This window comes from Macaca mulatta, chromosome 15 (assembly GCF_049350105.2).
Source record: "Macaca mulatta isolate MMU2019108-1 chromosome 15, T2T-MMU8v2.0, whole genome shotgun sequence".
In the NCBI taxonomy this organism is placed as follows: Eukaryota; Metazoa; Chordata; class Mammalia; order Primates; family Cercopithecidae; genus Macaca; species Macaca mulatta.
Genome location: NC_133420.1, coordinates 108415971 through 108443900, shown reverse-complemented (window position 1 = coordinate 108443900; position 27930 = coordinate 108415971). Strand labels below are relative to the sequence as shown.

Here is a 27930-nt window from a genome sequence, read left to right as displayed (position 1 = left end):
TGAAAAGGTGAGGCAGGGGTGGTGGTGAGAGGGGATGACAGAGTCAGGGGTCGAGGGGCAGAAAGGATGAGCTGAGTCTTTCCTTTTTTTTTACCCTCTCCGCGAGATGGAGTCTCGCTGTGTTGCCCAGGCTGGAGTGCAGTGGCTCCGTCTCGACTCACTGCAACCTCCATCTCCCGGGTTGAAGCGATTCTTCTGCCTCAGCCTCCTGGGTTGCTGGGATTACAGGCACCCACCACAATGCCCAGCTAATTTTTGTATTTTTAGTAGAGATGGGGTTTCACCAGGTTGGCCAGGCTGGTCTTAGACTCCTGACCTCGTGATCCACCCACCTCGGCCTCCCAAAGTGCTGGGATTACAGGCATGAGCCACTGTGCCCGGCCTGAGCTTGAGTCATTTCTAACCAAAGTTGGGAGAATGGAGAAAGGACCACGAATGGGGGAGGGTACAGTCAGCCTCCCACGCAAGAGACACTGCGCCTGTGACCACAGCAGGACACCCCCTTCACTGGTATTCCAGCAACGCGCCCTGAGCCCCGGGGAGCTCCCAGAGGAAAATAACTGCCTGTCTGAGAGTCACAGCTGCCGAGTCTGGCTGAACACATGCCCAGGGACAAAGAGCTGCGGGGCAAAGACTGGTGAACATCTGATTAAAATGTCATGTTTCTAGATAAAATTTACTTCTCGGTAGTTATTTAAGAGAAATCTTACTCATGCTGCTAAGCTCATGTTCATACTCAGAAAATCCTGTGTATGCAGGCTGGACAAGTGGTCTCAGCCTAAAAGCCCTCAGTAGCAACCATGTGATTTAATACACCCACCTCTTGCCTTGACCCCCAATAGAAGTTTCTCAACAACAACAAAAAAGCATGTAGAAAGCAATCATGTAAGAGAGGAATCCATACATTCTTAAAGCACACAATAAGGTGTGTGCTTATTATACATTGTGTGCCAAGAATTAAAAAGCACACAATATATACTTCCTTTGGCTTTTACGCTTGCTCAGGAGAATATCAGAAAGCGCTGGGCCTTTCTTAGGGAAAGATGGTTTGCTGGGATGCTTTTATTTGTTCAAGGAATTCTAACATGGAAATGCATACTGATTTAAAAGAAGCATGTTTAGGGAGTATATATTGTCAATACCTTAAAATAAACATCAGTATAAAGCTACAAGGACTGTATCCCTCATGATTTACTTCCTAACTGATCCTTATGACATAGGATCATGATATAGGATCCCCATGTTGTCATCTACCCCTTCTGATAAAGATGGTGAGCAAGGCTAAGAAGATGAGTTTGGAATCAAAAATGGAATCCCACCCAATTGCTTACAAGCTGTGTGACATCAGGCAAGTTGCCCAAGCTTTCTGAGCCCCATTTTTTACTTTTTAGAATATAATAATTTTGTTCCAGAGGGATGTTGTAAGAATTACCTTTGAGGCCAAGCCCATGTTTTATTCCAGAGCTTCTCAATGTTACCATGCAAATGAACTACCTGGGATCTTGCTAAGAGGCAGCTTTGGAGTCATTATCTGTTGGGGGCTGAAATTCTGCATTGTTAGCAAACTCCCTTGCTCCCGTGCTGGTGCGCTGTGGCTGGTGAGGGGTTCACTTTGGACAGCCAAGTTTTGCAGCATTCACAGTGCAGATGCTACCCCCTGCAGCCCTCCGTGGGGGCCTGGTGAGAGCCTGCTGGGGACCCACCTGGGACTCATGAAGGCCCATCATTCAGTGACTGATTGGCACAAGTGAAGGCTGGATATCTGCCACTTAGCACAGCTAATGGAACTGTCTCCCTTAGATGAATTGAGTTAGAGAACAGCTTTCAGGTTAACAAATTAACTTTATACTTTATTTTCTGAGCCCTTGACGTCTGTGATCCCACTGGGTTGATTTGGTGTGGTTTTGTGGTGAGACCTGTAAGGGAGAGGTGCTATAAATAAATCCAATTTACAAAAAAACAAAGTCAACGACACCGGATCTGGCCCCTGTTCTTCCGTCCACGCCCCACAGTCTGTGCTGGTGATAATGCACTTTGTTCTTTTCATTCTTGGGCATACCCTTTCCATCCCCCATAGCCTAGGCATAGTCAGGGGGCAGGTCTGGCTAAAGATGGTTTTTGGCCCCTTCATTTCTTTCCCTTTCCTCCCTGTGTCCTCGTCCCCAGACCCCTTTCTTTCCTAGGAGCTCCCGTGAGGACCTGTAGGGACTCCAGTCCGTCACAGTTGCTTGTAGACACCCTCCCAGCCAAGGCTGGGTCATTGGTCCCCGTCTGTCCAGAGTTTTGCCAATTGGTTTATGTACTAATTTCCTGGAGCTGTCTTAACAAACTGGGTGGCTCGGAGGTCAGGAGGCCAGCAGTCAGAAATCAAGGTGTTGGAAGGGCTGGTTCCCTCTGGAGCCTCCGAGGGAGAATGTTTCCCGTGCCTCTCTCCTAGCCCTGCTGGTCGCCAGCAACCCTTGGCATTCCTCGACTCGCAGACACAACACTGCAGTCTCTGCTTCCATCCTCACATCGGCCTCTGCCCGGTGTCTCCCTCTGTCCTCTTCTGTCTCTTATAGACACTCTCATCAGATTTAGAGTCCACCCTAATACAGTGTGACCTCATCTCGATCCTTACTTCAATGACTTCAGTGAAGACCCTCTTTCCAACAATTCTGAGGTTCCAGGAGGACATAATTTGACGGAGACACGATTCGGCTCACTAGAGTCTGGAAGAATTTTTCTGATGGGAGGTTTGGAGGATGGGAGAAAAAGAACAGGAAAACCAAAGCAGAGAAGGAAATGAACTTGTCCATGAGAAGTGCATGGAGCTATAGGGGATCCACGAGACCCATTGGTGCCCGCACCAGGACACAAACTGGTCTCCTCTGTCCGGCTACTGTGGGGTAGCGGGATGGGCAGGGCACAGAATGCCTGGCAGATGATGGGCGAGAGATGCCAGGAGGATAAAAGGCACTTTCTAGGCCCCATGGGCTGTGAGAAAGCTTTGTACCTGGAAGTCAGGGGAGTTTGGGGTCAAATAAGGACACATTATTATGCTTGGCTACTGAGAAGCTCATTTGACATTTGGAAAATAAAAAATGAAATTGTTGAGAGATCAGGCATTGCTAATATAAATAGCAGAAATTAGGGGCCCAGCCTCCCCTGCAAGTGGGACTGACAGACGAGAGCTCAGGAAAGAGCTTGCGGGTAGGGCTTTGGAGATGAGGGCCTCAGAGCAGTGGGGTCTCCTGAGGCGAGAGGCGGTGCCTGGGGCCGGATGTGGGGGCGGAAGTTGCAAAGAGAGACATCCTGGGTCTGCACACAGCTCACGAAGGAACACATGAGGGCAGACAGGAGGCGAGGCCAGGCGTCATTTTGCCTGGATTCCTCAGGCAGGAAGACACTGCAGAAGACTTTGAGATGAGGGCAGGCCAGGCTTGGGCTGAGCTGCAGGCAGTCTTACAGTAAGACAATCCCCCTGCTCCATATGTTTAATTGTGGTAAAATATACCTAACATAAAATTTGCCATTTTAGCCTTTTTTCTTTTTTTCTTTATTTTTTTTTTCCTGAGACTGGATCTCACTCTGTCGCCCAACCTGGAGGGCAGTGGCATGATCGCAGCTCACTGCTGCCTCCACCTCCCGGGTTCAAGTGATTCTTGTGCCTCAGTCTCCTGAGTAACTGGGGTTACAGGTGCGTGCCACCACGCCCGGCCACTTCAGCCATTTTTAAGTGTACAATTCAGTGGCATGAAGTACATTCACATTGTCGTGTATGTCCCTTACCTTTTTATCATGAGTGAGGGACGGAGGGTGATGACAGTGGGGAGGACCTGTTGTTGGTGACAGAGTGCCATGAGGAGGTGGGGCTAGAGTTTTGGGTAAGGGGGAGAAGAGGGCAACCCCCCCCCCCAGCTTGTGATAAAAGGAGCTTAGGTTCTGCAGAGAGGTGGACTTTGTGGAAGTCTGGAAAGCACAGTGGAGATACTGTTCAGGAATAAAGGGGCGCTGATTGCTGCTGTGTCCCCTCAGGATGTAGCCCTGCTAATGCCAAATTTGCTTTGAAAGCCAGAGAAAAGCCCTCGATATTGATAAACAATCTCTGATACAAAAGTGCACAGATATTTTTAGTATCTTTACTCTAGGAAAACAGTACAGTAAATTGAGAAGAGACTTCAGTGTAAGTTCTCTTCAAATACATGGGGCATCCTTGTACTAAAAAAGCGTTTGCTGTTTATCCAAAATCCAAATTTAACTGGTATCCTGTATTTTTATTTGGCAACCATATTCTGATGAGACTTTGATATCTGGGCTAACTAAATCCAGAACTTTTACTAACTGTGCCCCACTGTGATGGGGTCTTCTCACCAGTCGCTAATCCATCAGAAGCACACGGCAGGTTCAGGCGCACGTGGCCAGCCCATTCCTAGCCCGCCACACTGCTACCCAGACAGAACATCCACTGCTTCCACATTCCCCCCAGGCTGCAGGGAGTTCCCAGGAGACTTTCTTTTCCTCTTCAAATCTGTGCACTTGGGCCTGGTTTCACCTGCAGAGAAGTGGGTAATGGCTGATAGAGGAAGATACAGGTCCCTGAGACAGTCGCCTCTGCTCCACAGTGCCATCTAGAGGAAAGCCAGGATATATGCTCTGAGGATCGCAAGGCTGGGGTGTTAATAACGAGGCCCTTAGGAATTCTGGGGTGCCCTATTCTCCTCATTATGATCCCGATCCCAGGCAGAAATGCCTGTGGGCTATCACTGCAAAAGGAAAACAACAACAAAAATTGCATCCAGGATTAAAACCACTATTTTGAAAGCACATCATTAAAGCAAGCTGTGACCCAAATATTTGTTGTGGTGTGCTTAAGAGTTTTTCAAGCAATTGAAAAGAGTGGAAAAAGTGAAACACCAAGAAAAAAGAAAAAGTAAAAAAAAGCAGAGTAAGGAATGTTGTTGGATGATTCTCTGCGAGCCAAGGACGACTTTTTTATTTAAAAATATGTAAGCTTTGGTGTTGAGGGAGAACTACTGCAAAACTAGACTTGAATTACCATCGCAGCAGGATTTTGAAAATTTATGAAGAGTGGCAGTCTGGGCGTGAGGGTGTCTATAGCCTGGATGAAGGTGCTTATGAAATAAAAGGCATGTCAATGGGAAATGTGGCCTCTGGAAACATGAAGTTAAATTCAGTGCAAAGAGTAGGACAACCTCACATGTGTCCTTGTGTGCAAGGGAAATCAGCTGCCCTCTTGGCTGCTTTCTCACACTCCGATAGGGCATTGCCACTCCATCACACAGAGCTGTCTATAAGACATTGATGGAGTACTATGGAAAGCTCAGGGGCATGCACAATGGGTCTTAGTCCCTTTACCACTCATTTGCTTTATAATTAGTGGAAGCAACTTAAGTTCTCCTGTCAGTTTTTATGCACTTCAAAGGACTACTAATAAAATTTGAATTTATAGAACATAGTCCCCCAAGGGGCATTTTGTGTTGGTGATAATATTCTACTAACTTGAAAAGTTGCAGCAAAGATGCGCCTTCCACTAAACTCTGTCTCTTTTTCTCTCTCCTTCTCTCTCTCTCTCTCTCTCTCTCTCTCTCTCTCTCTCTCCCCCCCCCCCTTCTCTCTCTCTCTCTCTCTCACTCTTGCTCTCACTCTCTCAAAGGGTCAGAATGCCTGGGTTCTTACCTTCATATTAGCTCTGAAATAGACTTCAAGATAAAACCTAGCTACATCGTTCTGGCTGAAACTTTATAGGTGTTAGGTATAAAGTAAGCACCCTGGGTCTTGCTTCTGTTAATGGACTTGCAATTGTCGAAGCTGCCACTACGTGGCGTCGTGAGTCACAGTGAATCCTAGTGAGTCGTAGGCATGAAACCTAAGTCCTGGCTGTCCCTAGTCAAGGCTATTTATGGTCCTAGGTAAGTACGTAAACTAGTCAGCTGTGTTTATGTTTTCATAAACGTCACATTGATATTGATATGGATGCAAACCTCTGACAATAATTATTAGCTGATTTATTTTTTAAATATTGTATTTATTTTTACTATAATAAACATTTATTTTCCAATAACTATATTATATTTATTGTATAAATAATATCCTTTGGAGTAAGGGTTAAAGAATGTGGGCTGGCATCAGTGATGTGCCTTCAGAATGTGTCTTATCAACTCTAGTTTTTCATACTCTGTTTTAGAAAGAACATACTTTACTCCTCAGTTCCACAGTGAATATTCAAGTCTTCTATATGGAAACTGTCACATCGTGCTTGTGTCTTAGTGTCAGATATTCTCTAACACCTGTTTATAACTCACCAAGGAAAATGCTTACTTACTTGTTTCCAAGCCCTTCTTCTATTTCTGAAAGCCCCTTTTCTACTTTCAAGCAGGGCTTAGCTCTTATCAAATTCCACACTTTGTTTTAGGTTGTAGAAGAGTACTTACCAGGCAAGGTGTGCAGAAAACAATTCCTCTGGTCTTTACAATATGTGTGATGGTCTCTTTCGATCTGGAGAGTTTCATAGGCAGCCAACTATCCTCACTCTTTCCTCCCTTTAAAATGTAAATGTATTTAAATCAATAGAGTGTGATGGTTAACAGCCTAGGCTCTGTGGTCAGGCACGCTTGGACTTGCATGGTTGTTCTGATACTATCTCTTCTTTTCTCTAGGCCTCATCTGTTTCCTCATCTATTAAATAAGGATATTAAAGTATCTTATTTCCTAGAGTGGTTGTAAAGATCAAATGTGGTAATGCTTATACTAGGTGGTCATAATAATGGCTCTGTTGAGATTAGCTATTATTATTATTTTATTTCATTTTTATGTATATTATACTCTGTTTCCTTATACAACACATTAGAGGCTACTTACAAGACTATCTACCTTAAAATAGTAGTCAGTGCCAGAAGAGTTTTGAATTAAAATGAAAGAGTGAGGCTGGGCAGGGGCTTGTGGGGGAGGAAACACAGGTATTGTAAGATACAAGTACTCATAAACTTCACTCAGTTCCTTAGAATTAGCCACATATTTGTTTCTGAGCTTCCCACTAGCTACAGTGAAGAGAATCAGGTTCACTCATGTGATTCCTATGGACCACAAGGCAAAACCTAGCAGTCTCTCAGCGAAGTTTAATGGGTCTTGGTTCTTAATTCCAAGAATATATATTCCTTATGTGGGGCATCATGTGAACAGAGACAGTAATCCTAACAATAGCCCTATATGAGGTATCATATACACTTTAAAAATATAAGCCAAGGGAATGGTTAAGAGGTAGTTCTGCTCCCCAGAGAACTGGGAACAAGACCATGTGCTGGGCAGAATTCTGAGATTCACACCCCCTGGTGTACACATCCTGCATAATCTCTTCCCCTTTGGGTGTGGGCAGGACAGTGTTGGCTGTCACTCCGATTAGATTATGGAATATACAAAGTGAAGTCCCGATGTAATGAAGTCCCTAATCAGTGGCTTTAAGTAATCAAAAGGAGATGATCCTGGCTGTTCTGACCTAATCAGCCCATTAAAGAAGATCTAAAGTTCAAGGAGAGTCTCTGCTAGCCTTGAAGAAGGATGCTGCCATGCTGTGAGTAGAGCCACATGGCCAGGAACTGAGGGCAGCCTCTAGGAGCTGAGAGAGACCTTCAGGTGTGACAGCTGATGAGGCAACAGGGACCTCAGTCCTACAATCCTGAGGACTTGGATCCTGCCATCAGCCTGAATGAGCTTGGAGCAAGATCCTGAGCTCTGGATGAGAGCACAGCCAGCACATATCTTGATTTCAGCCTTGTGAGACCTTGCACAGAGAACCCAGTTATACCATTGCCTGGACTTCAGACCTACAGAAACTTTGAGATCATCAAAAAGGTATTGTTTCAAGCTGCTGAGTTTGAGGCAATTTGTTGCACAGCAATAGAAAACTAATGCAAACCATATGGCTGGAATCCATAGACTTTGAGTAGATTCAGAAATAAAAATCCAGAACATCTAGGGCATTTCCCAAACTAAACTTAACATTCATGGGAGATGCTAATAGATGTGTCATGTTAAAAGCAAAACAACTTTTTTGGTAGACCCTGACTCTTCTCATTAGAAAGGCCTTTGCTCTACTGGTGGGGCAAAGAGTCAGGTTCCTGGGTTGTAAGCAACAGAAATAAACTGACTCACATTTGCAGAACAGAGTTTTTGGAAAGGCTATAGTGAGGTCATGGAATCAAGAAGCAGGCTGAAGAAACAGTCTCAGAATGAACAGGAACCTGAAAACTCCTGGGGTCTCACTATCGAAAAAAAAAAAAATCCTGATGACCCCATAGCCACCAAAATAAAAGAATTTCATCTGTTCCTTTTCCCTGTCCCCACTGTTATCAGATAAATCCCCTCAAGGTTCAACAGCTCAGCAAAGTCTGAGTGGCCTGGCACTTAGCCACAGGAGAGCAGGAAACTTGAATTAACAGGTGTGCCAAGATGCACATATTGAGCGAAAGGTCATTCTCCCAAGCTCAGCCGTAACCCAAAGGAGAGGGAATGGATGATGGGCGACCCAAAAACAAAGGGGGTTCACAAAAGTAGATCAGACTTGCAAGTTTAGGGGTAGAATCTGAGACTTCCTCCTTTATGTCTGAGTGAAAGGGGAAGTAACTCTTGTAAGCAACGGTGAAGATTTTGGAGCCACCAAATCCAAAGCTTCAGGAGAAGTAGAGGGAGGGAGCGGGGGACGTGGGTGGGACTATGGAGGCAGTGGAAGGCTGGGCAATGTGGCTCTTCCTTGTGAAATCCAAGATTTTGAACAGATCGGATGCTGCACGGAGTGGGTGAGGAGCCTGAGCTCTGTGCCTGTGCAAATGAGAAGAGATACTGAACCATGAGGCTTTCACTTCTGAGCATTAGCAGAAACTGCAGCAAGATTTCTGACTTTCACAAGCTATGGAATCTGCTGGAGTCTCAGCAATTTTACCCTGTAAGAAAATGGATCCCCGGCTGCCACTGAAACTATATGTATTTGGCAAGTAGTGTATCCTAAAGCCGCTCTTTGGAAACTCATCATAAAACTAGCATATCCAAAGCTCTGTGCTATGTTTGGGCCTCCCCAGTCCGTGTTGCTGTATTTGTCGTCGTGGCTGCAGGCTTATGATTGCTCAGGTTTGCTCAGTTCCATAAATTCTCACTAAATGCTGCATTTGTTGCAGGAGTCCTGTTGTAGCTTCAGGGCTGTTTTTGCTGTTGTTTTTCAACCATACACATGTGCATTATCTTTCTAAGTGACTGAATGGTTAAGAGTTTGGTGTGCATAGTTGCACATTTTCATGAACTGTTGCATTTTGTTAATGCATATTACTCCTTGACTTCAATGTATTTTATCTGTATTGATTGAATGTAAAGATTTTCAGAAAGATTCATTTATTCATTCAAAGAGTATTGATGTGCCAGCCACCATTCTAGGAACGTGGGAGTACATTAATGAAGAAAAGAGACTAAGATCTGTCTTAGTCTATTCAGGCTGCTCTAACAGAATACCTTAGGCTGGGTAATTTATAAACAGTCGTGTTTACTGCTCACAGTTCTGGGGGTCGGGAAGTCCGCAGAAGTCTAAGATGAAGGCATTAGCAGATCCAGTCTGGTGAGAGTCTGCTCCTCAGAGATGGCTGCTTCTTGGTGTCTTCGCATGGCAGAAGGGGCACACAAGCTCCCTCAGGCCTCTTTTTATTTTTTCAGGAACAGCGTCTTGCCCTGTTGCCCAGGCTAGATTGCAGTAGTGCGATCATAGCTCACTGTAACCTCGAACCCTTGGACTGACGCCATCCTCCTGCCTCAGCCTCTCAAGCAGCTGGGACTGCAGGTGCACACACCACCCGGCTGGTTATTTGTTTATTTGTTTTTATGAATGAGGGAGTGTCACTATGTTGTCCAGGCTAGTCTTGAACTCCTGGCCTCAAGCAGTCCTACCTCAGCCTCCCGTGTCCTTGGGCTTACAGGCATGACCCAATGTGCCCAGCTCAGACCTCTTTTATAAGGGCACGAATTCTATTCGTGAGGACTCCACCTTCATGACCTAGTCACCACTCACAAGCTCCGCTTCTTAATACCTCCACGTTGGGGATTAGAGTTCAATGTATGAATTTTGGAGAGACACAAACTTTCAGACCATAGCAGATCCCTACCCTGAGGGGTACATGTACCCCCGCCACACACACAACACACACACAGCACATACCATACACACACACACATACATACACACACTCACCACACATATATACCCCACACGCATATACATAAACACACCACACATACATACACACCACACAACACACATACACATACCACACACATAAACACACATCACACAACACACATACACACATACTGCACGTACACACACACCACACACACATACACACACCACACACATACACCACACACATACACAGACACACACACCACACACACATACATACCACACACACCACACATACACATACACACACCACAAATACACATATGCACACCACACACACATACACCACACACATACCACACACATGCACCACACACGTACACACACACCGCATACACACACCACACATTCACACATCACACATCACACACATACACACACACCACACACACCCCTCCACACACATACACACCTCCACACACACACACACCACACACACACATACACACACCACACACACACATACACACACACACACTTGTGTGCCGTTCTGCAGTTAAGTAAAAATCTTGGGTAACTTTTTCAGACTTTGTCCTAAACTAATTTGATCAAGGAACTTTTTTTAAGGATACGTACCACGTTTTGTAGAGTAGTGTTGTGTTTAATATGCCACTCTGGAAATGCTTATACAGGCATCGCTGGGCTGTGTGTACTTCAGGAAAGTCATCCATAGACACCATTTGTTTCCAAATTTGATAAGAGTTAGGCAGCAGAGAGACTAAATTCTCCACCAAGATCTGGAGTGCAGATATCCTTGTTGCCACTTAAAGGCAAATCTGTATGCCTCACACGTCTCATGAGTAGGGGTGACTTTGGTGAATCCTGAGGCCGTACTGGAGCTTGTCACTTGGCTAGACATCTATCTCAGACCTGCTGACAGGACCAGTGTATTTCTACAGGGTTCTGGATCAAGCAGTCCAGCCTCTTACTGCATCGTGTCTCTCAAGTCAGCCTCTGTGGAGTTACATCCGCTTCCCCCGGATGCGGTGCGAGACCAGCACATAGTGAGCCTGGAGCTCACTAGATTGAGTGGAATGTTCCTAGGCTATGGGGACTTCACGAGACCACATCTAATTTTTGCACAAATATCTGTCACTCACCACCTACCTGTGCTCGGCTGGTTGCTTGGTTGGGATTTTTTGACAGGAAGTAGGAGACTTGGTTAAATGTCTGTATAACTTCGAGCTGCTTAAAGAGAGAGACACTTTGTACTGACCCCAACAGGTTTCCTTACGCACCTGATTACGACAAAGAATCTCGGGTTCTTGCTTCGGAGAGTGGCTGAGCAGCTTTGCTGCACGTTGGCTTGTTCACCTGAGCTGGAAAAACCTGCGGTCCAGAGCCCCAGGGTGACTCATGAACATGTGTGTGACGAGAGAGAAAACGGTTTGGGGCAATATTATTTTTTTGGGAATAACTGCCTTTGAGGCTGTCTTCCTGGTTATTTTGAGGATGTGTGATTCACAGAAGAGAGAGGGACCTACACATTGGTCATCCTCAAGGTTTTCAGGGCCATCCTAGAATAGTGTTCACCCTGGATCCCAGGAACAGACCTCTTTATCAATGGTGGCATTCCTTTACATCCTCAGCTAAGTATAGTTATGATTGCTTTAGAGCACTCGAAAAAGAGTGACTACAGTGGCTGCGTTTGCCTTTATACTTGGAAAGAATGTCCACAACAATAAATATTTATGAAGCTTTATAATTAAAAAATACATTCTTTAGAGAATGCTAATGATGAAAAGACCACCCCCACCTCCCCTCCTCATTTTACCAATGAGGAAATTGAGGCTCTGCGGTCAGATAAATTCATTGAAAGCTCCCTAGTAGGGGATGACCTGAGATTATATCTTGAGTCCTCTTGAAGGAAGCCAGTCTGACACATGTATGTCCCCCATAGGGCCATCACATTCTTAGGGTCACACTATACTCTAGTGCCATATTAGTCCATTCTCATGCTGCTATAAGGACAAACCCAAGACTGGGTAATTTACAGAGGAGAGAGGTTTAATGGACTCACAGTTCCATATGACTGGAGAGGCCTCACAATCATGGCGGAAGGTGAAGGAGGAGCAAGGGCACATCTTACATGGCAGCAGGAAAGACTGTGTGTGCAGGGGAACTGCCCTTTATAAAACCATCAGATCTTGTGAGACTTATTCACTCATCAGATCTTGTGAGACTTATTCACTATCAAGAGAACAGCACGGGAAAAACCCACCCCCATGATTCAATCACTTCCCATCAGTTCCCTCCCACGACATATGGGGATTAAGGGAACTACAATTCAAGATGTGATTAGGCTGAGCACACAGCCAAACCATATCAAGTGCTATCTTAGCAAAATCACCACCAAAAAAAGCATGAAAATTCCAAACACAGGCCACTAGATAGACCATAGGAAGAACAATTTTTACAGCACCAGAACTAATTCAATCTCAGATGGAAACATGTGCATCAGGTGACGTAGATTTTTTGCTGCTCTGTACATGGTGGAGAATGACTGTGAACGTGCCATCAGTTTGATTTGGAGGTGACAAGTAGGTTTTAGCAAGTAGGTGAATTCGCATTTATGGAATCATGAACAATGAGAATTGGCAAGTTTCTTCATTCCTCTGAGGTGGCATGTAAGCCCCCAGGCACTTAGGAAGGTGGGAGGGAGATGGATGAAGATGAGGATTATGGTCTCTGCCCTTTATTAAGAGCCTCCTGTGCATCGGTAAGGCTGATCACTGGATGTTTTACTGGGGCTGACCACAAGCCCCAGGGAGCAGAAGTGTATAGACACAGGCAGAACCCCCTCTTCTTGCTTTGGTGTATCCCGTTTTGTAAATCAAGAGTCAAGACCATGACCATGAAGAATTCAGGGTGGAGACAGAAAAGGGCAATTTATTTAGTCCCACCAGCCGAGAACCAGAATGCCAAAGCTCCAGAATCCTGCAGCCCTGGGACAAATGCTCTAAGGATGCAGAAGCCCACGGAATCCCAGAATTCCAAATGTTCTTCGGCCCAGCTCCAGCTTCCAGGCTGTCTGGTACCATGAACTACTGCCAATGCCTCATGTTCTCTTTGTTTCTAAAGTTCTTGTCTGAGCAGGGAGGTGGTAGGGGTCTGAAGGAGGCCTGGGCCTAAGAGGGGTTCTCAAGAGGGAGATTATGCTCCGGTGTGTTGCCATCAAAGAACTTTGTTTCCTAACATTTATTCTTCAGCTCAGCCTCAGCTGTACCTGCCTAGCTGGCGTTAAACTAATGAATCTAACATTCCCTTCCCTTTGCATTGGGGTTTGAGTATGAAACCTGTTTGACAGAGAATTGGGGGAAAATTTGTTTGGATTTGCCTTGATGAGGCCTTTTTCAAAGACTGGGGAGGCCACTGGTTTCTCTTAAAAGTCAGCAGCGCCCCAGGGAGGATGTAGGGACTGTCCTTCCACGCTTGTCTTAGATTTCCGCCTCTCTGGAAACGTCTGGCCACTGGTTGATTGACATGGCGTATACTTGGTAAAAATAAACAATGCAATATTGTACCTCAGGGGAACTAGCACATGATAACATGGCTTGCTTAAGGAAGTTATAAAGAAGAAAAAAGAAACTGGGAAAATTCTGTTACTTCTGTTAATTCTGTTAATGGGAATCAGAACAATTCTAAGATTTTCCATTGGGTGGCATTTTATTTAATGTTACTATGTACAGTCACGCATCGCTTAACAACAGGGATACCCTCTGAGAAATGTGAAGTTAGGCGATTTCATTATTGTGTGAACATCATGGAGTGCACTTACACAAACCCATATGGTCTAGCCTACTACGCACCTGGGCTACCAGGTCTAGGTACCTGGGTTACCTTTTGCTCCTAAGGTACAAACCTGTACTGCATGTTGCTGTACTGAACACTGTAGGCAGTTGTAACACAGTGGTATTTGTGTATCTAACTGTATTTTAACATAGAAAAGATACAGTAAAAATGCTGCATTATAGTCTTACATCCTATCATACCATTACCATATACGCAGTCTGTTGTTGGCTGAAATATCATTATGCGGTGGATGACTATACATGCTTCCAGTCGGGGCAGGTCCACAATCTAAATTATTTCTGGGAATTGCCCTTTAAAACTTCTGAAGAGTGGGGAAATTTGCTGAGGTGGGATTCTCTTGCTTTTTGCACTAATTAAATACATTTTTAAAAGGTTGCTTCTCCACACTCTGCACACCTCTTACCATCATTCTTATAAAGACTAGAAGTTTGAGCATAAAGACAATTTTTTTTCATAGTTGCATACTTCTACCTCGAATAAGCCTGGCAAAGAGTTTATGGGTGCTGCATACACGCACGCTTGATGAATGAATGCATTAGGAATTACGGCTACAGCAGTGTGCTACTTGGATGCATTTAATTAGAATTATCAGTCTATACAGATGCTCCTAGACTTATGATGGGATCATGCCCTGATAAACCCATCATAAATGGAAAATATCAAAAGTCAAAAATGCATCTAATTTACCTAAACTGCCAAACAGCATAGCTTAGCCTGGCCTGCTAAATGCACTCAGAACACATTAGCCTACAGTTGGGCAACATCATCTAACACAAAACCTGTTTTATAATGAAGAATTGAATATTTCATGCAACTTATTGAACACTGACCTGAAAATGAAAACCAGAATGGTTGTATGGATACTCAAAGTATGGTTTCTACTGAATGGTTACTGCTTTCACACCATCGTAAGTCAGATAATTGTTCAGTCAAACCATCATAAGTTGGGGACTGTTTGTAGAAGGTGTCAGCAAACATTTTCTGTAAATGGCTAGATAATAAGTGATTTAGCCTTGGTGGACCATACCGGCTTTGTCTCAACAGCTTGATGCTGCTGTTGCAGGTTTGAAAGCAGGCAGACAATAGCACAATATCACAAGGCATAGCTGTCTTCCCATAGAACTTTATTAGCAAAAACAGGCAGTCTGCTGGATGTGGCCCATCAGCTGCAGTTTACCCTGATCTGCGTGAAAGCATACACTGGCATCATACAAATGTTAGAAACCAATGTGGTAAAAGAGAAAGAGATTTTAAGACTCTGTGAGCGGTAGAGAGCATGCTCTGCGTTCACCAAATCCCATTCCACCTTCCATCTGAACACATGGGAAGAACACATTTCCCAGCCTCCCTTGCACTTAGCAGGAGTCTTGTGACTAATTGGCCAATGAGCTGTGTCCAGAGGTTAAGTCCACCATGTCCCATAAGACTTCCTGAACACTGCTCCATGCTCTCTTCCCTCCCCTGCAGACTGGGTGCAAATAATCTAGTGAAGGACTTCAGGGCCCTTCAAGTTGGTGTACTCACTTGCTGGAGCAAGCCTAGATCTCTGAATAACTCTGTGGAGGAGAGTCCTCCCCACCCCTACCATGACCTCATAATGGACTGTGAAGGGTTGTAAAATATACCTGTGCTGTTAAGGCACTGAAATTCCGGGGTCATCAGCCTGTCCTCTCTAATCATACCATATCTGGGCTCAGATCTGGATAAAGGAAAGAAACTGAAAACTAAATAGAGTTCTCTCCAGGGCTAACAGCCTCCTGTCTGGCGTACCTGCAGTTTTTGATTGGGGAAGAGAGGAACAAGGAGGTTTTGGTGCTCGCAGTCTTGGAAAGTTTATGCATAAGAAGTAGTACTGTAGTTTGGGTCTGAGAAACGGGACCTTGAAGAGAGAGTCACTGTGAGGTAGGGTGGCAGAAAGGAGCAGATAACACATAAGTAGCTTTTACAAAAATTGTACATTGAGGCTGGGCATGGTGGCTCACACCTGTAATCCCAGCACTTTGAGAGGACGAGGTCAGCAGATCACTTGAGGTCAGGAGTTGGAGACCAGCCTGGCCAACATGGTGAAACCCAGTCTCTACTAAAAATACAAAGATTAGCCGGGCATGGTGGTATGTGCTTGTAATCCCAGCTACTTGGGAGGCTGAGGCAGGAGAATTGCTTGAACCTGGGAGGCAGAGGTTGCAGTGAGCCAAGATCACGCCATTGCACTCCAGCCTGGGCAACAGAGCAAGACTCTGTTTCAAAAAAAAAAAAAAAAAAAAAAAAAAAAGTACATGTACTGCACCAAAACTTATAGCGAGGATTTATACTTGGTGTGATAGTTCATCTCTGCACTGGTTAAAATGGATTTCTTTAAGAACCTCCCATGCTAACATCATTTCTCTCTCTCTTTGGCTGTATGCAGTAAAATTTACTAAAGTTAAAATAATAAACCAGTACCACAAACTCAGTGGCTTAGCAAAATGAAGTTGATTTTGTAGTCACATCCATGTCAATTCAATATAAGTTGGTGGGAGTGTGGTGCTTGGGCTCCGCTCCCCACAGTCATTCAAAATCCAGATCCCCATCACCTTGAGCGTCTCCCCACACCCATTCTCCCTCACTCTCTCTCAGCTAAGAAATGGGAAAAGAAAGATGGAGGGGGATTGCATGGTAGGTTTTGGAGGTCAGGCCTGGTCATGGCATGCATTGCTTCAGCCTGAATTCCCTCACTCAGAACTCAGTTACATGGGCCCACCTGACTGCCAGGAAGGCTGGGAGACACAGCATGACTTGCGAGCCCAGGAAGAAAGGAAAATAGGATGTGCTGGACCCGTAGCCATCCTGGCTTAGTGGGAAAATACTTTCAGCTACCAATAACCAAGTGTACAAGTAAGTTTCTGAAACCAACCTGTTCTTAAATGGAAGCCTTGCTGGTGTTTTGTTGAATTACTGTGAGCCTTTAGTACTGCTTCCTTGTCTGGAAGGGCTGTGAACATAATCCAACACCAGAAAGAGAATGAGATTTCTCACAGCTGGTTGTGCCGCTGCAGGAAGCCTACAGGTGGGGCAAAGCATTTGTTACTTTCTCTGTGGCGGGGCCTTTTGGTCTGAGAGCTCCCTGAGCCCTGCCGCTCTGGTCACTCACCTTTTCTGCCCTCTGCCTTTCCCTGCAGAGTCCCAGCCTTTTCCCCAGCAGGGCACTGGTCACTGGAAAATTGGGAGCAAACCCTGCCGTCCTCCCAGCAGCAGGCTCCGCAGATTCTGAAGATAGATAGGCACAGACAAAAGAGATCTTCCTCTTGATAAATTGGACTGTCGGTGATAAAACAATTTTTATGTGCTAAAGAACTAAAAGAACTCTCTCAACTAGAGGGGGAAGGGAAGGAACAAGATAGTGAACAGGATGGTGACAGGGCCAGAAAACTCTTATCTTCCCACATAACATGACCATATCTAATGGCCCCTGGGCACATACAATTAACTGGCCCAAAACAAATATGTATTTTTTAAAGATGGGGTCTCGCTGTTGCCCAGGCTGGAGTGCAGTGGCGTGATCATAGCTCACTCCAGCCTCCAAATCCTAGGCTCAAGTGATCCTTCTGCCTCAGCCGCTGAGTAGCTGGGACTACAGGCGCCTACCACCACGCCTGGCTACTTTTTTTTCCTTTTTGTTTTTCTTTTTAGAGACAGGTCTCACTTTGCTGCCCAGGGTGGTTTTGGACTTCTGGCTTCAAGTGATCCTTCCGCCTTGACCTCCTAACATGTTGGGATTACAGGCATGAGCCACCTTGCTGGGCCCCAAAGCCATTTTCTGAGAAGCAGCCCCACTGACCAAATACACGCATTCCTTGTTTGGAGGGTGTTGAGGGAGTTGGGCTACCAGATGCTGTTTGGAAAATTTCACTTGATTTTGTTTCACTGAGGGTTTAGGCGCTTTCCAGAGCATCTTAGGGAAAGGCATGTTATGTGAAATGCAATGTAGCAAAGGCTGGTCTGGTCCCCCTCCCACACCCCCGCTCCATTCACAGAACCACCTTTGGCAAGCACAGGCAGGAAGCCACGTTCTTGGCAGCAAGAAGGGAAGATGTAGCACCTTCTCCTCCCCCCGCATCAGGCCACCTCTAGTGGGAAGTAGTCGTTAGCCCGCCTCTTCACTCATCCCCAGTTGAAAGGTCTCCTTTCCTTTGAGCTCAGCATTTGTGTGGGGTCTGTTGTCATTCCTACTCAGAAGGACAGCTGTAATTCTGCAATCCTCAAGGTTAGGGCCTATTTCTATTCCCAGCAGCTAGCCCTGGATCTGGCGTGGAGCAGGGGCGTGACGCTGTGCACTGAGTGGTGAACGAGTCTGCCTGCTGGTGCCCAGCTGAGTGTGGGATGTTGATGGCACCCCAACTGAACCCTAACTACCTCCCCCTGGACCTAAGGTGATCGGGGATTTTTGCCCCTACATAGAATTGAGCGGACCGTAACGGAAGCTCTTGTGTGTCAGGGAGTCGGAGCTGCACAGAGTGCTGGGAAACGATGGGCTCATGATGGGGACTGAACTACGTTAGCTGCTGGAGCTGTGAAGAAGACACTGGAAGGCTATTGCTGCTGCGTGTCTTGGGGGTGCCTGAGGCCGCTATAGGTCAGCAGGGCTGGCAGTCAGGGAGAAAATGGGGATGTGAAGCAGGGAAGAGCAAGGGTAGGCTGGAACCTGCAAAGACAAAGCAGAACCCACAAAAGCCAAGTGGATTCTGGGGGGATGAACTGGAACCTGCACAGGTGTCACCATCCTGATGGTGCAGGTAAGTTGTGGAAGAAGCTGGCACCCTTGGCCATGGATCTGCACATGTGCCTGCCCCGGGATGTGGAGAAGCCGAAGGAGAAGATCCAGGCAGGAGTTAAATGTGCTGAGAGCACCTATGAGGTTGACCAGAAGATCAGCTGGGTTGTTTTTAAGCAGAAGCAGGCCTCTGAACTCCAGACCCGGATGGTGGCTCCATCCTTCTGCCTTGCAAGTCTCTTTCCGTTTCTTCTGTGGCCAGCCGTAACCCAGAACCAAACATGGTGGGGCATTCCGGGAAACGTCAATAGGTTCAGCTAAGCTGGCACGGTGCAAGGCCACGCATACCATCTCTCAACTGCGTTATTCACACTCACGTAGCTACAGGTGTTTAAGTATTTATGTATTTATCACAGGAGCCTTGGGAAAGAGCCTTTTTAGTGAAACACACTGAAGTTGCTGTTTTTTCAGAGACAGAGTCTTGTTCTCTTGCTCAGGCTGGAGGGCAGTAGCACAGTCATAGCTTACTCTAGCCTCCAACACCTGTGTTCAAATGATCCTCCTGCCACAGCCTCCAGGGTAGCTGGGACTACAGGCATGCATCACCATGCTCAACTAATTTATTTTTTATTATTTTATTTTTAGAGATGTGCGTCTTGTTTTGTTGCCTACGCTGGTCTCAAACTTCTGGCTTTAAGTGATCCTCCCACTTTGGCTTCCCAAATTGCTGGGATTAATTATGGTGCCCAGCCCCGAATGAAGTTTTGACTGTTAAGAGAAGATAAAGTAACTAACTTGGCCCCTCAAGCCAACACTTTGTGGCCAGTAAATTCTGTTATTTATTTTTGTTGTTGGAGAAAAGAGGAAGCGAAAGAGAAGGATGAAGATTGTAGTAGAAATAAAGATTTCTGTTGAATCTTGAATTGGGTTTACAAAGCTTGCTTCCATTCTGAGTGCACGAGAGATTGGAGAAGCCTAGCTGCCTTTAGCTCCGTGTTTAATATTGAAGTGTCTGCGGAGTGGATGGAGTGAGCTTGCAGGGACAGGAGGGAGGGGCGCGAGTCCCTGCTGAGCTTAGAGTTTCCAGAGAAGATGAAAATTGATCAAAAGAAGCTGGAAAACCAATTTTTTTTACATGAAGTCTTAGTAATTAAATATTCTACATATGCTTTTAAAAGTGTATTTATAAATATACATTTATACAATATATTTATAAATATACAATATATTTATAAATATACATTTATACACTATAGGTGTGCTTTAAAAAAGTATATATTCTACGTTATTTTGAATGCATCAAAATGTATCCATAAGTTGAAATTTGTTGATCATAATGTTTGTCTATATTTTTCCTGAGATTTTTGTCTGTTTACACTATCAGTTAGAGAGGTATGTTCAAATCTCTATATGATGAAGATTTGTCCATTTCTCCATTTCCACCTGTGAAATTTTGCTCCATAGATTTTGATCCTATGTTAATAGCTACATAAAACTTTAGAGCTGCTATGTTTTTCCAAATCTTTTTGTTATTCGAAATATGCCTCTCTTCTAGCTCTAGCTCTGCTTTTCGCCTTGAAGTCTGCTTTTATCTTAGTAGAGAGACTCCAGTTTCCTCTGGGTTAGTGTTTGCACGGCAGATCTTTTGCCATCTTTTTATTTGTCATCTGTCTTTGCGGTTGTCCCATCTTCTTAGGCTTGATTATTTTGGGTGGAGCCCTGGATACATATTTGAAAAAATAATTTGAGGATGAGGAAGGTCTCTCAAACTCCAAAAGGGAGTTTCCTTGTCTTCTGCCAGTTGTCTGGAGATACTTGATATCTGAGATTGTCATGATTCCAAGCTGAGTTGCAAACCCCTCAAGGCTGCCCTGTGGAATCCTAGCGCAGAGCCAGAGGCTGTGTGAGGGCCTTTTGCTCTTGCAGAGCCTTAACCTCAATCCTTGTCACTCTAGCCCTGTGATGTTGGAAAAAGAGCTGCTTAACCATCAGCTGTCCCTTCCAGAGTTGACAGAAGCCCCAGGAGTAAAACATCCCCATTGTAGGGCTCATCTGCTTGGGCACTGTCTTCCCCTATCTAGTGGCTTAGCAGTTATTAACTATTGCATCATTGCATTAGCTTTCTTTCTTTTTTTTGAGACATATCTCACTCTGTTGCCCAAGTTGGAGTGCAATTGTGTGATCTCAGTTCACTGCAACCTCCACCTCCCAGGTTCAAGTGATGCCCCGCCTCAGCCTCCTGAGTATCTGGGATTATAGGCATGTACCACACGCCCAGCTGATTTTTTGTATTTTTAGTAGGGATGGGGTTTCACAATGTTGGCCAGTCTGGTCTCGAACTGCTGGCCTCAAGTGATCCATCTGCCTCGGCTACCCAGACTTCTGGGATTATAGGCATGAGCTACTGCGCTGGGCCTGCGTTAGCGTTCTAATACTTTCAAGCATATTTGCAAAATATTTTGTCTGCCATTTCTAGCTGCCCTTAGTGGGACAGTTGATTCAAATTTCCTAGTCATCCTCCTTTACCAGAATCAGAAGTTCCTTGTTTATTTTCTATAGGAAAAACTCCTTTCTCTGCCATGGTTAACTGGCATTTTCTTTATGATGTAATATTTTGCTTCAAAAGCTGATGGTTATGGAATATTAAAATTTTACTTCATAATTTTTGTTTAATAGAACACATAGTGTAATTCTGGACATGGAAAACACAGAGTATAATTCTGTCGTTGTTAAAGAGGGGTGATTTTACAAAAGTTGGAAATATGCTACAAAGAGTTCTCATATTTAATAATATATTTTATCTTAATCTCACTTGTGTTTACAAAGCTTATAGATACTGTACATCACAGTAGACACTTGAAATAGTAAGTTTTTATTATCTATGATACATGTATTAGTCCATTCTCACATTGCTATAAAGACATACTGGAGACTGGGTAATTTATAAAGGAAAGAGGTTTAATTGACTCACAGGTCCACATGGCTGAGGACGCCTCAGGAAACTTACAACCATGGCAGAGGGGGAAGCAGGCACCTTCTTCACAGGCAGCAGGAGAGAGCGTGAGCTTGTGAAGAGGGAACTGTCAAACACTTATGAAACCATCACATCTCATGAGAACTCACTTGCTATCACGAGAACAGCATGGGAAAGACTGCCCCATCATCCAATCACCTCCCACAAGGTCCCTCCCTTGACACGTGGGGATTATGGGAATTACAATTCAGGATGACATTTGGGTGGGGACACAGAGCCAAACCATATCAATACGTTAACAATTATTTTAACAAAAAGGTTAGACAGGAGCAATTCGCTCAAGAGATCTATGGTGTATCATGGTGACTAAGTTAATAATAATATATAGTATATTTGAAAACTGCAGGCTGGGCACGGTGGCTCATGCCTGTAGTCCCAGCACTTTGGGTAGCCAAGGTGGGCAGATCACTTGAGGTCAGGAGTTCAGGACCAGCCTGGCCAACATAGTGAAACCCCATCTCTACTAAAAATACAAAAATTAGTCGGGCATGGTGGTGGGCACCTGTAATCCCACTACTCAGGAGGATGAGGCAGGAGAATTGCTTGAACCCAGTGGGGCGGAGGTTGCATTGAGCTGAGATCATGCCACTGCACTCCAGCCTGGGGACAGCAAGATGGTGTCTCAAAAAAAGAAAAAAAAAAAGAAGAGTGCTAAGGGAGTAGATTTTAAGTGTTCTCACCACAAAACAACAAGCATGTGAGGTAATACAAATGTTAAACAGCTTGTTTTAGCCACTCCACAATGTATACATGTATCAGAACACAGCTTGTAAGTCATACATATATACAATTTTGTCAATTAAAATACAAGTAAATAGAAATTAAAAATATAAAATTTAACCAAAATGCTTAATGATCTGACAAAGGAACAAGGACTCTAGCTTAATTGGCAAAGTCGATCTTGAACAGAGAGCTCGGAGCCCTGCTGTCCTGGGGCATTCATAGGGCAGGAAGCCCTGCGTGGGGAGGATCTGGTGGAGATGGGGCAGACTGCTGGGCTCTGGGTCCCAGCCAGAGGGCCTCACCGCACTCGACAGGGACTGTCACCGGCAGCCGCGGATCCCTGCGTGAAACCGGCAGGGCGCCACTTCATCAGCAGCTCCTGTTACTGTTAGCCTGGGAATTTCTGAATGAAACACACATGGAGGACATCTGCTGTCCAGGTTCCCCTGTCAGAGCAGTGAATATGGTGATTTTGTTTGAGAAAGGAAAAAGAGAAAGCCAGATATGAGCTCGATTTTGAGAGCCTGGTCGTGTTTCTGTATCACTGAGTTTGCTCCTAGAATATTTACTCCTTTGGGAGTGATTTTTTTTTCAATTAAATGAATGTGTTAGGCAATTTCAACTCATGATGTTTCTCTATCCTAGGACTCTCCGTGAACCATAGGCAGACCCATTTTATCCATCTGCCTTTTAGACATCTCCAGTTAGATGCTGTCCTCCACCTCAGACTCAGCATGTGCCCCACCCAAGTCACATCTCCCCTAACCCTCATCCTCTTCCGACTCTTGTCCTCTCTTTCCCTGAGATGAAGCTAGCCTTCAATGCTTTCCCCACAGTGCAGGAGAGCCCCTTGTGCTCAGAATGCAGGTGCCGTGGAGGCTGTTTGAACAGGCCCATCCAAGTACCCACACACCTGTGGATGAGCTGCTTGCCAAACCAGAGTTATGCACAAAACTCCATTCTTTTGGGTCATTATCATTGCTTTTTTGCAACAGTATCTCTTTCACTCAGGCTGAAGTGCAGTGGCACGATCTTGGCTCATTGCAGCCTTGACCTCCCAGGCTCAAGCAATTCTCCCACCTCAGCCTCCCGAGTAGCTGGAACTACAGGCACAACTACCATGCCCAGATAATTTTTGTATTTTTTGTAGAGATGGGGTCTCACTATGTTGCCCAGCTGGACTTGAATTCCTAGGCTCAAGCGATCCTCCCACCTTGGCCTCCCAAAGTAGTGGGATTACAGGTGTGAGCCACCGCACTCAGCCAAGTCCACTCTTATAATACACAGACAGACATTGTTAAGGGTCTACAGAAAGTCATTCATTTCATATTCCATATTCCAATTAAAAATTGTATTTAAATAAAGTTTACAGGGTACTCCCTTCCTCATTCCTCCCTGCCCTTCCTCATACTTGTCCCTGGAACATTCTCCGGGGCCTCAGCTGCCACTCTCTCCACCAGCCATCCTCATAATGACTTGTGACAAAAGAGCAGACCCTTGCTGGGCCGTTCTCATTCAGAGGGACAAAAATGACTTCTCTGACCAGAACTTTTCCAGATAAATGGAGACTAATGGAACACAACCACTAAATGCAACATATGATCTTACACTGGGCTCCAGACCAGATAAAGGACATTCCTGAAACAACCGGCAAACTTGGGACAAGGCCTGAAGATTAATACTCTTTAATAATAATAATAATGGTGTGTCCATGCTCATTTCCTGATGCTGATCATTATGCTGTGATTATGCAAGATGATGTCCTTGTTTTTAGGAAATCACACTAAGTCTCTAGAGATAAGGCGGCATTGTGCCTGCAACTTACTCTCAAATGTTTCAGGAAAAGAGTAAATGTGTGTGTTGGCCCACATGGGTGTGAAGTGTGTGTGTTTGCACACACATGGAGGGAGAAAGGATGAATGATAAAGCAAAGTAGTTAATTGTTCACATTTGGCCAATCTTGAACGGCATAGAACTCTTTGTACCATTTTCCCCACATTTTCGCAAGTCTTATATTATTTCAAAATAAGAGTTAAAAAAATCGGCTAGGCACAGTGGCTCATGCCTGTAATTCCAGCACTTTGGGAAGCTGAGGTGGGCGGATCACCTAAGGTCAGGAGTTTGCGACCAGCCTGTCCAACATGGTGAAACCCTGTCTCTACTGAAAATACAGAAATTAGCCAGTGGTGGTGGCGGGTGCCTGTAGTCCCAGCTACTCAGGAGGCTGAGGCAGGAGAATTGCTTGAACCCGGTGGGGCGGAGGTTGCATTGAGCTGAGATCATACCATTGTGCTCCAGCCTGGGAGACAGAGTGAGCCTCTACCTTTAAAAAAAATAAAAATAAATAAAAAATAAATCTCCGCACTTGGAGTACTTCTGGGCCTCTTGGGCGCAGTCTGCTCCAACTTCAAGTTCTACTGTTGGGTTTCCAAAGAGGCTGAGCTCTCTGCTTCTTTCAAGCCAGATTCTCCAAATTCTCCTCACCTGGCTAAACAGACAATATGTCTTCCTGTCCTGGTGAGGTCTCCCGGTGACCTGACAGGTCATATCTATATCTACTCCCTATTTTTCATGTAGAAGCTTGCTTTCCTCTTTGATATCTCACTGGGTTCCACTTTTTCTCTCTATTACAAGAGCCAAAGGCTGGGTTTATCCGTTGCAACGTGTATCAGTCAGGATCTGTGCAGTAGGTCATGCCGCACTAACAGACTGCCCAAAGTTCAGCTTACTTAACTTTGTTGATAACTTGTGAGTTGATTTCTCACTCATGCCACATATCCAGCATGGCAAGTGAGGGCATGTCTGTGTTCACTGTAGTCACTTAGGAGCCCTGGGCGATGGAGGCTCCGTCTTGTCTCATGCTTCCAAAATCACCACAGCAGATGAAAATGAGTGTGGTGCATTACTCACTGACTCTGAAAAGTTTTTCCTTTCCTTCTTCCTGTCCTTTCCTGTCCTCTCCTTCTCCTTCCTTCCTGTCTGTCTCTCTCTTTCTTTCTTTCTCTTTCTTATGCAGGGTCTCGTTCTGTTGCCTATGCTGGAGTGCAGTAGCTCCGTCTCACTGCAACCTCTGCCCCCCGGGTTCAAGTGATTCTCCTGCCTCAGCCTCCCGAGTAACTGGGATCACAGGCATGCACCACCAAACCCGGCTAATTTTTGTATTTTTAGTAGAGACAGTGTTTCACCATGTTGGACAGGCTGGTCTTGAACTCCTGGCCGCAGTTGATCCGTCTCCCTCAGCCTCCCAAAGTGATGGGATTACAGGTGTGAGCCACTGCGCTCGGTCATAGCGTTTATTTTCAAAAGAGACGAGTGATTTCCACTCATATTTCATTCACCCTAAAGTTCAGTCCTACATTGTGTTTGTGAGAAGGAGAAATAGAAATGCATTTGTCACAGCCCTGATGATTGTCGCAGTACTAACGCTCAGCAGTTAACCTGATTTTGAAAGTGAAACTTAGCAGTGCAGCAAAAGAGGCATGCCTATAAGAAGCAAGGACGCTGAGGGCCACCAGAGCCCAAGTTAGAATTACAGATTGGCCAAGCGTCGCCTGAGCGTCTCCTCCTCTGAGAGGCTGCCCTGACCTGCTCTGTGCTCCCACCATGACCTGCACGGACTTCTGTCTTCCCACCCTAGCATGCTTTCACTCTTCATTTTCTCATGATTTTCTGCCTTGTTAGGTAGATGAATTTTACATGCACCACAGATGTTTACTGCACGCACCTATCAATAGAAGGCACCTATTATTTGCAATAGAAGGCACTGCACTAGGTTCTGGGATATAAGAACAAATAAGACATGGGTTCTGCCCTCGTGGCATTTCCTGGCCTACCATGAAGACAGAGAGGAAAACAGACACTTTACGTTGAGAGGGTAGACCTCAGCGCAGCTGACCTATTTGGGAAGCAAGAGGGTGGCGAGAGGAGGGGAGGACGTGGGAGAGAGCTGCTGTGCACCACACTGGACAATCACCATCCAGGTTCTCCGTCCGTCATTCTCGCCGGTCAGGAAGAGGGCCCATGATGTGCAGCATGCCGGTGGTGAGATTAGAAGTCAGGGTTTAGAGGCTACGGATGTATCCTGTTTTTGCAAACAAGAAATAGTTATTAGACATCTGCTACAATAGTAAAGGCTAATTCTACTTACATTTAAGTAACACTTTATAATTCAGGTGCCCGTGGAAATCATGGCTCATTTGACAAATGAGGACACTAAGGCAGGTAACTTGTTGGGGTCCTTAAAAGTCCCAACTACACCATTTAGAGCTCAGGGTCCTGATTCCCAGTCCAGCACACTTTCCAGTAATCCATCCTGCCTGGACCTTGTTTGAGACCCTACCTGCCTCTGAACGTCCTACAGTCTCCAGAAGAGTTTCCGTTCACTTTCATGATAGGTGTGGGGAAGAGTCACATCGATTTAATCACAGTCCTTGGTTAGGATGAGCCAAGTGGATGTGTAAGATCCTCCTTTTCTCTGGCTTGCTGTTGGATAATTATAAGGATGAATGACGCACGATAAAAGTGACTTTTCAGGGGGTACCATCTACACTTGACATCCCAGCTACCAAGCAGATGCTTGCTGACTCACAGCTGCTGGTGTAGCCAGCCCTGCATGGTGATGTAATTGCTGTGGGATACAGGAAGATGGGAGGGGGAAGAAGAGCCTGGGGTCCTGCTTCTCTTGCCAGGATTCATTTGTCTGCTACAACTTGCAGCCAAGGAAAGGATGCTGAGTCTCTGGGGCCAACACGTGGAAATGCTGTGGCTGCAGGCCAACCTTATCTTTTCCATTTTCTGAGGTTTGGAAAGATTTCTGGCTCATGCTAGCCTCCCATTGATTAAATGAGATAATGTATGTAGAGGCCTTGGCACATAGTACATGGCCAATAAATGGTAATCTGTGGTAATAGTAATAATTACAGTAATAATGGCCTTAATTCCCATAGTAATAGATAAATAATTATTTAATAATCATAGTAATAATAAATATGATAATATTATAATAATCAGTGGTGTGGGGAGAGTAGTGCATTGGGAGGGAGGCTCCCAGTGGGAAAGAGCTGTATCAGTGATGCAAGAAAATAAAAAGCAAATTGTGTGGGAATGCATTGTACTCTTCCCACAATTTTGCTGGCAAGCTAAAACTGCTCTAAAAAGTAAAGTCAATTATTATATATACATATATTTTATTTTATTTTATTTTATTTTATTTTATTTTTTGAGACGGAGTTTCACTCTGTCGCCCAGGCTGGAGTGTGGTAGAGTGATCTCAGCTCACCGCAAGCTCCGCCTCCCATGTTCACACCATTCTCCTGCTTCAGCCTCCGGAGTAGCTGGACTACAGGCGCCTGCCACCACACCCGACTAATTTTTTGTATTTTTAGTAGAGAC

The 27930-nt window shown here is 45.1% G+C and overlaps 1 protein-coding gene and 1 long non-coding RNA gene across 2 annotated transcripts in view; one reads left to right on the top strand and one right to left on the bottom strand.

Annotated features, from left to right (window-relative positions):
• LOC144334736 (uncharacterized) overlaps nucleotides 1–15589 on the bottom strand; it is a 72960-nt gene extending 57371 nt beyond the window's left edge. The window contains exons 1-2 of the long non-coding RNA XR_013404899.1: nucleotides 15557–15589; nucleotides 6326–6542 (exon numbers count right to left, since the gene is read on the bottom strand). This is a non-coding gene — a long non-coding RNA (uncharacterized LOC144334736). The remainder of the gene's footprint in view (nucleotides 1–6325; nucleotides 6543–15556) is intronic.
• Nucleotides 1–27930, top strand: part of GNA14 (G protein subunit alpha 14) — a 224379-nt gene that overhangs the window by 184937 nt on the left and 11512 nt on the right.